General features: G+C 45.8%; 2 long non-coding RNA genes across 6 annotated transcripts; one reads left to right on the top strand and one right to left on the bottom strand.

Moving 5' to 3' along the window:
* Positions 1–282: 282 nt before the first annotated feature.
* Positions 283–2,917, top strand: LOC142775635 (uncharacterized). Its single transcript, XR_012886868.1, has 2 exons — positions 283–392; positions 757–2,917. It is a non-coding gene; the product is annotated as an uncharacterized LOC142775635 (long non-coding RNA).
* Positions 846–4,282, bottom strand: LOC142775634 (uncharacterized). 5 transcript variants are annotated; one of them, XR_012886867.1, is made up of 4 exons: positions 4,128–4,282; positions 3,384–3,470; positions 2,923–3,325; positions 846–1,466 (listed from the first exon to the last, which is right to left on the bottom strand). It is a non-coding gene; the product is annotated as an uncharacterized LOC142775634 (long non-coding RNA). The 5 variants fall into 5 exon arrangements; XR_012886865.1 differs by having other exon boundaries at positions 2,923–3,519; XR_012886866.1 differs by having other exon boundaries at positions 2,923–3,470.
* Positions 4,283–7,192: the final 2,910 nt, after the last annotated feature.

Below are 7,192 nucleotides of genomic sequence, written 5' to 3'. Positions count from 1 at the left end.
TTATCCGAGGCTCAGCGCGCGCTGGTGCTCGCCTTTATGGACGAACATCCCCAGCTCGTGGCGAATGCCATCGAGCTGCGGCACGGCGTCACCATCACCGACCGGTGGCGGCTGTGGCAAGAGCTCAGCGACGCGCTGAACCATGAAGTGCCTGCGCAGGAATGACAGGCTTGGTGGCGCAGGCCGGTGCGCGAGGCCCGCCGTGACACCGCCGCCATCAGAGACGCACAAACGTAAGTGACCGTCGAATGGCACGGGCAATATGTTCTGTGAAATTAGTGTATATTTTCAGGGGCACTGTATGGAGTTGGCTGCCTGGCTTCCGCGGCCAGGTTCTACAGTTGACTGGGATGACACGCTTCAGTGGCGTTTTTGGTCTCACCTATCAACAGGTAAGCACTCTGCCGCCGCAGTATCACGGGTTCCTGAGCGGTACCATGACAGAGTTTGATATCTGAAGGGGTGCCTTTAGAGGAACCTTGTTAAACGGGAATAAAGCGCACGAGAAAGTAATCAAAAGTGGGTAGGTTTGACTAAAATCTCAGTTTGCAGCCCTTGCAGTACAAGGGGTATTAATTTATCATAAAACACGCAATGACTGCGGGCTAGTGCATGCACTAAAATGGTAATACATGACATCAATGACCACTGAATTGCTGCAGAACATTTCCGCAGATGTTTAGTACTTAAGGTTGCAAAATAGCTAGGGTAACGAATACCCACTTTCTGAAAAATCATGCTTACTACACTTTCCAGCAGGCGAATGTTCCCACTGCTGCAGTGGAAATGGATGTGGAGGCCACTGAAGCGGCTGTAGATGGCAGTGACACAGTAACACGCAAGCATCTGAGAACTTAGTGCTTTATTGAGTGCAGGACTGGAACCTTGAGCAGGGCGACAAGGTGCTCAAGGTGAGTAGACCCTTTGTTTACATTTTACATAAGGGGCATAAGCATTCTCCATGTTCTATTATGATGACTGAAACCAACTTGGGCTGTAAACAAGAACCATGCATTGTATTGAGGGCATGGTATCGGGTATCTGCAATGATAAACTGCCGGGCAAAAGGTTAGTTAGCCCTGGGGCTCTTTCATGGTGAGAGATGCATTTGAGGACATTAATAAAGAGCAGTTTCAACAAATGTTTGTAGGTCCACACGAGGAGGGCATAGCTTGTACACAAAGCTTCCCACTTTCAAAGGATGCCATCAGGCCAGTTGATCTTCAACTGAGGGGAAGTTGTTGTGCCCGTTGCAATTCTTGGCAGCAGCAGCAGCTTCCAGCCACGAGATGGTTAAGGGTTTACCGGCAGCTCACTTAAACATTTACACCATGATGATTCATCGCAGGTGCTGCGGGAGATGAAAAAATCAACCACCCGCATCGCTCCTGCAGAACGGCGTGTGGCAGCGGCACAGGAGAAAGCGGCAGCGGTGCAGGAGGGCACTGGCCATGGCTGAGGGCTTTCTGCGAGAAAGGGATACGTAGTTTAGTTTAATTTTTCGTCATGTGTTCAATGTTTTTTCTTGTCATCATTCATTATAGATTTGTCGGTTTCAATGTGTTTAGGTGCTGCTGTTCATGTTCAATTTTATACGGTTCTGGAGACATATACATAGTTTAGTTTGTTTTTCGCCATGTTTTCAACTTTTTATCATTTATAATTGGTTTAGTGTTTTTGATATGTTTACGTGTTGCTGTTCATGTTCTATTTTATTCATTTTTTGTTTGCATTTAGTACATATTACTAGATTTAGGTTAGCATTTACTTTGTATAATGAGTGCAGCATTTTTTATGTTCGATATATGCATTTCTCAATGTATGTTCGAGCTGTTCTAGTGGCAGTGTTTTTTACCCACATTTCAAAGGTGTCCAGTCATTCACACGGAGACCACGAGTGTATAGTTGACATTTTCTGTTAATGTTTCTTTGATATTTGTATTGTCCCACTGTGTTTTCTAGCTCACTGTGATTTTTATTCAGCATTACCACATAGTGTAGTAATGTGATATCTTTTTGCATCACACTGTGATATTTTCATTTCAGCACAATGAGGCTAAGATGCAACAACTACATTCCGAATCTTGTTTGGGAGCGCTAAGCTAGTAAGTGGTCATCTCGCATCTTGTTTGGGAGCGCTAAGCTAGTAAGTGGTCATCTCGCACAGTTTTACAGAGGAAAATGGTCATCACAGCAACATGCCAGCGATTGATTTCATCTAGTTTTCGTTGTAAACGACTCTTTGCGGGAATAAATTTCGAACGTGGTATGGCTTGGGAGCCGCGAGATGGCTGAGGGAATTATTCATGCTGTATGTTATCAAAACAACTCGCTTGTTGTTTGCCGTCTTGATTTGCATATTTTTTAGCATTGCAGCATGACTGCAGTCGTGAATTCAAATAAATGTTATTTTAACATTCACACAATGTTTAGGACAATGAGCAAAAAAAACAGCACAACTTGACAAGCACAATTGCTCGTCAAGCCTGGCGTGCACAATTGAATGCTTGTAGTCAGTCACTATGACAAGATATGGACTTATGTATCATGTGTTCATACAACATGTTTTTAATGGAATCTCGATTTTTATGCGTTCTGGTGAAAAGAATTTTGAGACGTTGCTGCATTGTTCGCACAATTTTGTGATAGCAACATTCAGCACAGAGTGCCGCTCATATATGCTTGCTCCAATCTAGTCTGTTGTGACTGTGATCGCTATTATGGAAAAGGGTGTTTCTGTTGCATATTTCATGTGCCACTTAAAGAAAATGCAGCATTTTGACATTGCCACCTTGCTTCATATTGAAGCACAAGTAAGTACTCTGTGTATTCAAATGTGGCAAACACAGCCCTTTCATGTCTAGATGCACTAGAATCAGTGTAAATAAATTATGTGTGGGATATGAAAACATGAAAACTCACCGTTCCTGTGTACTTCAAAAAAGGTCCAAGACAGCGCTGCTGCCGTCTCTGAGCAGCACGTTGCGTGGTGTGAGCATATGGCTCCCCCTTGGCTCTCCATCGTCATCCTCAGCTGGTGGCATGTCCACGACATACTCGTCCAAGGTCCAGTCGCCTGCATGCAACGCAATGTTGTGGAGAGCAAAGCAAGCATAGATGATTTGCGCTGCCCGATCGGGGTTGTAGAGCATCGTTCGAAAGTGCTGCAAGCAGCGGAACTTGCTTTTCAACACGGCGATACACCTTTACACAACATTGTGCATGGATGCGTGCTCCTTGTTGTATCGGCCTTCGGAAGTGTTGCACGGTTGACTGCCAAGGACTGGAATTAGGAGCCATGGCTTGAGGGGATAGCCTGCGTCTCCTGCAATGTAAGCATAAAAGCTGAGTGCTCTGCCCAGATAGTACACATTAATACTTACCAAGCAGATATTCGCCAGGCTGCAGATGTGCAGCTAGGCGTGCACGCAGTGGGTTGTGTTCCCACACCCAGGAGTCGTGGCACGAATCTGGGAATCATGGGTCTATGACAATTATGCGCAGCCATGCTTTGCACATCTGCGATGAGGAGCGATATAAAATAGTACTGCATTTATACTCAGAATAAATCCCTTTTTTCTACGCATATGCAGGAAACAATGCGTACTAGTACAGTCATTGGTACAAGGAGCTTCACTTAGAGGGAAACACAGGGTGTAGCACACTGAGGAGGGGGGAGTGTGGGGGCAACGACCCCACCTCTGCTGTACACATAACTACGACTTCCACTGAATGATCGATAAGTGAAAAGCTACGCGTTGCTCTTGGGAAAAAACACTCGTAAATACCAAAGCCAGCTCGTCCAATTGTGATTGTAAGCACTTTCGTGTTGGAAATACCTCCCTGTCGTGTATATACTTCTGCTACGTCCGCTGCCCATGTTACCGATTACCTCTAAAATGCACAATTAAATTGCGTATGCATGCCAGTGCAAAAACGGCAACTGGCTCACGCACAAAACACTTGCCACTTATTATTACCGAGGCCTTGCGAGCCACCATCTAGCTCGCACCCAATTCCCTGCAGGTTCTTTTTCATTCGTTGCGTTATTACTTTTTCCAGCTTTGGCGTCACAACTGAACAATTGCTCCGAAGGGCGAGTAATAAACGATCCTAACAGTACTTACGATCATGACGTTAGGACATAATAGCCCCTTCTGGACATGAAGCTCGCCGTGTCGGCCAGTCTGAATCCCTCTGGCTTGCGAATGGTGACCAACGTGCCATCGGCACACGCCAGCACCCCTGGGATGCAACCGCGTAGCACAAACTCCACCTTTGCCTCATCTTTAGCAGCTGTTGTCAGTAGGAAGTCCGCCACCCTTTTTCTAGCAGCCACGGTAATGATCGCCTCCGTCACCTCGTGGATGGTGTTGCTCACCGCCGACTGAGACATGCCGATGTGTTCCTCGCGACCAATGCTCTTCTGGAAGCTACCGGTGGCGAAAAATCGCAGCGCGCACAACACCTTTCTCTCTGTGGAAAGGCCACTGGCTCGCTGGCATCCGATGATAGGATCAAGTTCGTGGCACAAGCTACGCACTGTTCGTTTGGACAGACGAAAACATTGCCGGAACTCTTCTTCGCTGAACTCTTCAAATGCATCTTTTACCTCGCGTCGTCACCTCTGCTCGTTTAAAGCTACCGCACAGGCAAGGCGAAGTACCGTGTCAGTGGGAAACGCCATGTTGTCTAAGTGTCCCGGTGCCGAAAAGTCGCGCATTTTTTCCATTTCAATCCAATCCAGGCCACCTTGCAGCCATTTCAATCCATCCGGTTGCTTTCGGACAGTCTCTCCGACCGTTCCATCGCCTTTCTCCGAAAACCGAAAAAAAAGAGTCACGTGACACTCCAGTCCACGTCACTCATAACGTCACAGCATTCGTCACAGCTTGTATGGGCCAATCGCGTGCGACTCAATGGAAGAGACCGCCTTTGTCCGGATTTGGAACTTTTACATAATTGCGCCACAAAAGCGTCAGCCACTGGAACGCAGCGTTTGAGTGAGAGAGTGCACAGTGATCTCGTCGGTTTTCCATTGCGAGGAAAATGACGGGCCGACTGGAGCAGCGCTACAGCATCAAATTTTATTGCGATAGCAATGATATGGACACTCGCAGCTGTATTTTGCCGCTGGCCTCGGCATTGACTAGAACCAATGTAATGAAAATAAGAAGAAAGAAAAGCGGGGGAAAAATAACCTGCCGTGAGCAGGAACCGAGCTTGCGACCTTCGAATAACGCGTTCGATGCTCTACCACTGATCTGTATAGCAGTTACTAGGAGCGGTAAACGCATAAAAGGAGGAAGGGGAGGTTTGTTTGGATGCACGGTAAAAACGTTTTCGTAGAAAAAAAAACTGAAACATCTGGAGTGTTAAACGTTGCATAACGAGAGCATCTGTATGTCTGGATGAAATGCTGCGTTAAGGGTTTCACTGTCATTTTTGTCTTTAGTGTAGGACCCGGCTAAGGTTGTGGCTGACGCGGATGACTGCAAGTGCATTGATGACTTCAACGCAGGAGTTGAAGGGTCGCCAGCTACCTTCAGTGCATTCCACTTGAGCGCTCGTAGCAGTAAAAATAAAATAAAGAGCCCGTGTCCTTTTAGATAAGGTATCGGTAAAGTTTGATGTAATAGTTTTGACAGAGTCCTGGCTTCCTTTGAGCGATAACCCACCAAAAATACCAGTGTACAATTATCATAGAATCGTCCGCCACGGTGGTCTAGTGGCGAAGGTACTCGGCTGCTGACCCACAGGTCGCGGGGTCGAATCCCGACGGCGGCGGCTGCATTTCTGATGTAGGCGGAAACGTTGTAGACTTGTGTGCTAAGTTTTGAGTACACGTTAAAAACCCCAGGTGGTCGAAATGCCCGGAGCCCTTCACTATGGCATCTCTCATAATGAAATGGTCGTTTTGGGAGGTTAAACCCCACATATCAATCAAGTATAATAAAATTGTGCGGTACGTAAAACGCGGACGAAGTATAGCACAGTTCGTTGAAAAATTATATTGTATGTGGCATTGTTAATGAGCTTGCGTTTATTACGCCAAGTGTTCAGTGCCGCGTAGCAAGACTTAGGGTTGGCGTCATTGCAGCAGTCTATAGACCTCCTTTAGGTCATAAGTCCGACTTTTTCGAGTTTATGGAAACTCTGTTGCCAAGCCCTCACTGAACGCACACAGCTTTTTAGTAATGGACGATGTGAACATAAATATGCTCAGCGATGATCCTGTGATCATTTTGAATTCCTCCTTCGTAATTGCTCTTTCGTAATCCCTCCTTCAAATCCCTCCTTCGCACAAACTTATTCACGATGCCGACTCGTATTTCTGAAAATAGCGGAACTCTTCTTGATATACGTGGCACTAGCGCACCTTCCAACCAGTGTTCATCAGGTGTTTTCACCCTCGATATCAGTGACCATCTTCCCATTTTCGCTTTCATAGGAGTCGCCCCTCGACAGCGTGCAGGCAAACATCTAAACTCCAGTTATCTCTATATCAACCGCGTTACACTGAAGAATTTTTACTCTGACGTAGAAACGATAACATGGGAAATTGTGTACGCTGAAAGCAATCCCGACCTTGCGTATCGTCTTTTTCTAAAGAAAATTGAAGCGAGCTGCGCCAGCCCGTTTCCCCTGGCGCGTAGTATGAGACAAAGCAAAATTTTACGTAAACCTAGAATTACAAACAGTCTGCACAAAAAATAAATACAAAAACAAAATCTCCCATCGCTTCATTTCTTCGCGCGATGCCGTCGTGTTTGCAGTATTCCAACCCTACGTCAAAATAATATACATTGAATAAAGAAAGCAAAACTTTCCTACTATCTACCTCTGTTTGCTATAATATACAATATTCCGATAAAGCTATGGCAGCAACTGAACAATTTATCAAAAAGTTGCAAAGTAAAGTGCCCATATAACATTGCAGCTTTTGCTCAAGGCAAGATGGATGGAGAAGCCCGAACAGAAATGAACGAGTTTTTCTTTTTCAATGTCGGTCATTACGCGCCTTTCTTCTTCTTATGTGATTCTTAAAAGAAAAAAGATAAAATTGAGCCCCGTAACTGTCTGCTTCACAGTGCGACACCTCAGCATTAGCTCACAAGGGATGGGGGTAAGGAGGGCTTAAAATTATAAGATTAAAGATATAGAGATGGAGAGGGGGAAGGAGAGAGCATGG

This window comes from Rhipicephalus microplus, chromosome X, assembly GCF_043290135.1.
Source record: "Rhipicephalus microplus isolate Deutch F79 chromosome X, USDA_Rmic, whole genome shotgun sequence".
Lineage (NCBI taxonomy): Eukaryota > Metazoa > Arthropoda > Arachnida > Ixodida > Ixodidae > Rhipicephalus > Rhipicephalus microplus.
Note: the sequence above shows the minus strand (reverse complement) of the source record. Positions and strands in the feature narration are given on the sequence as shown.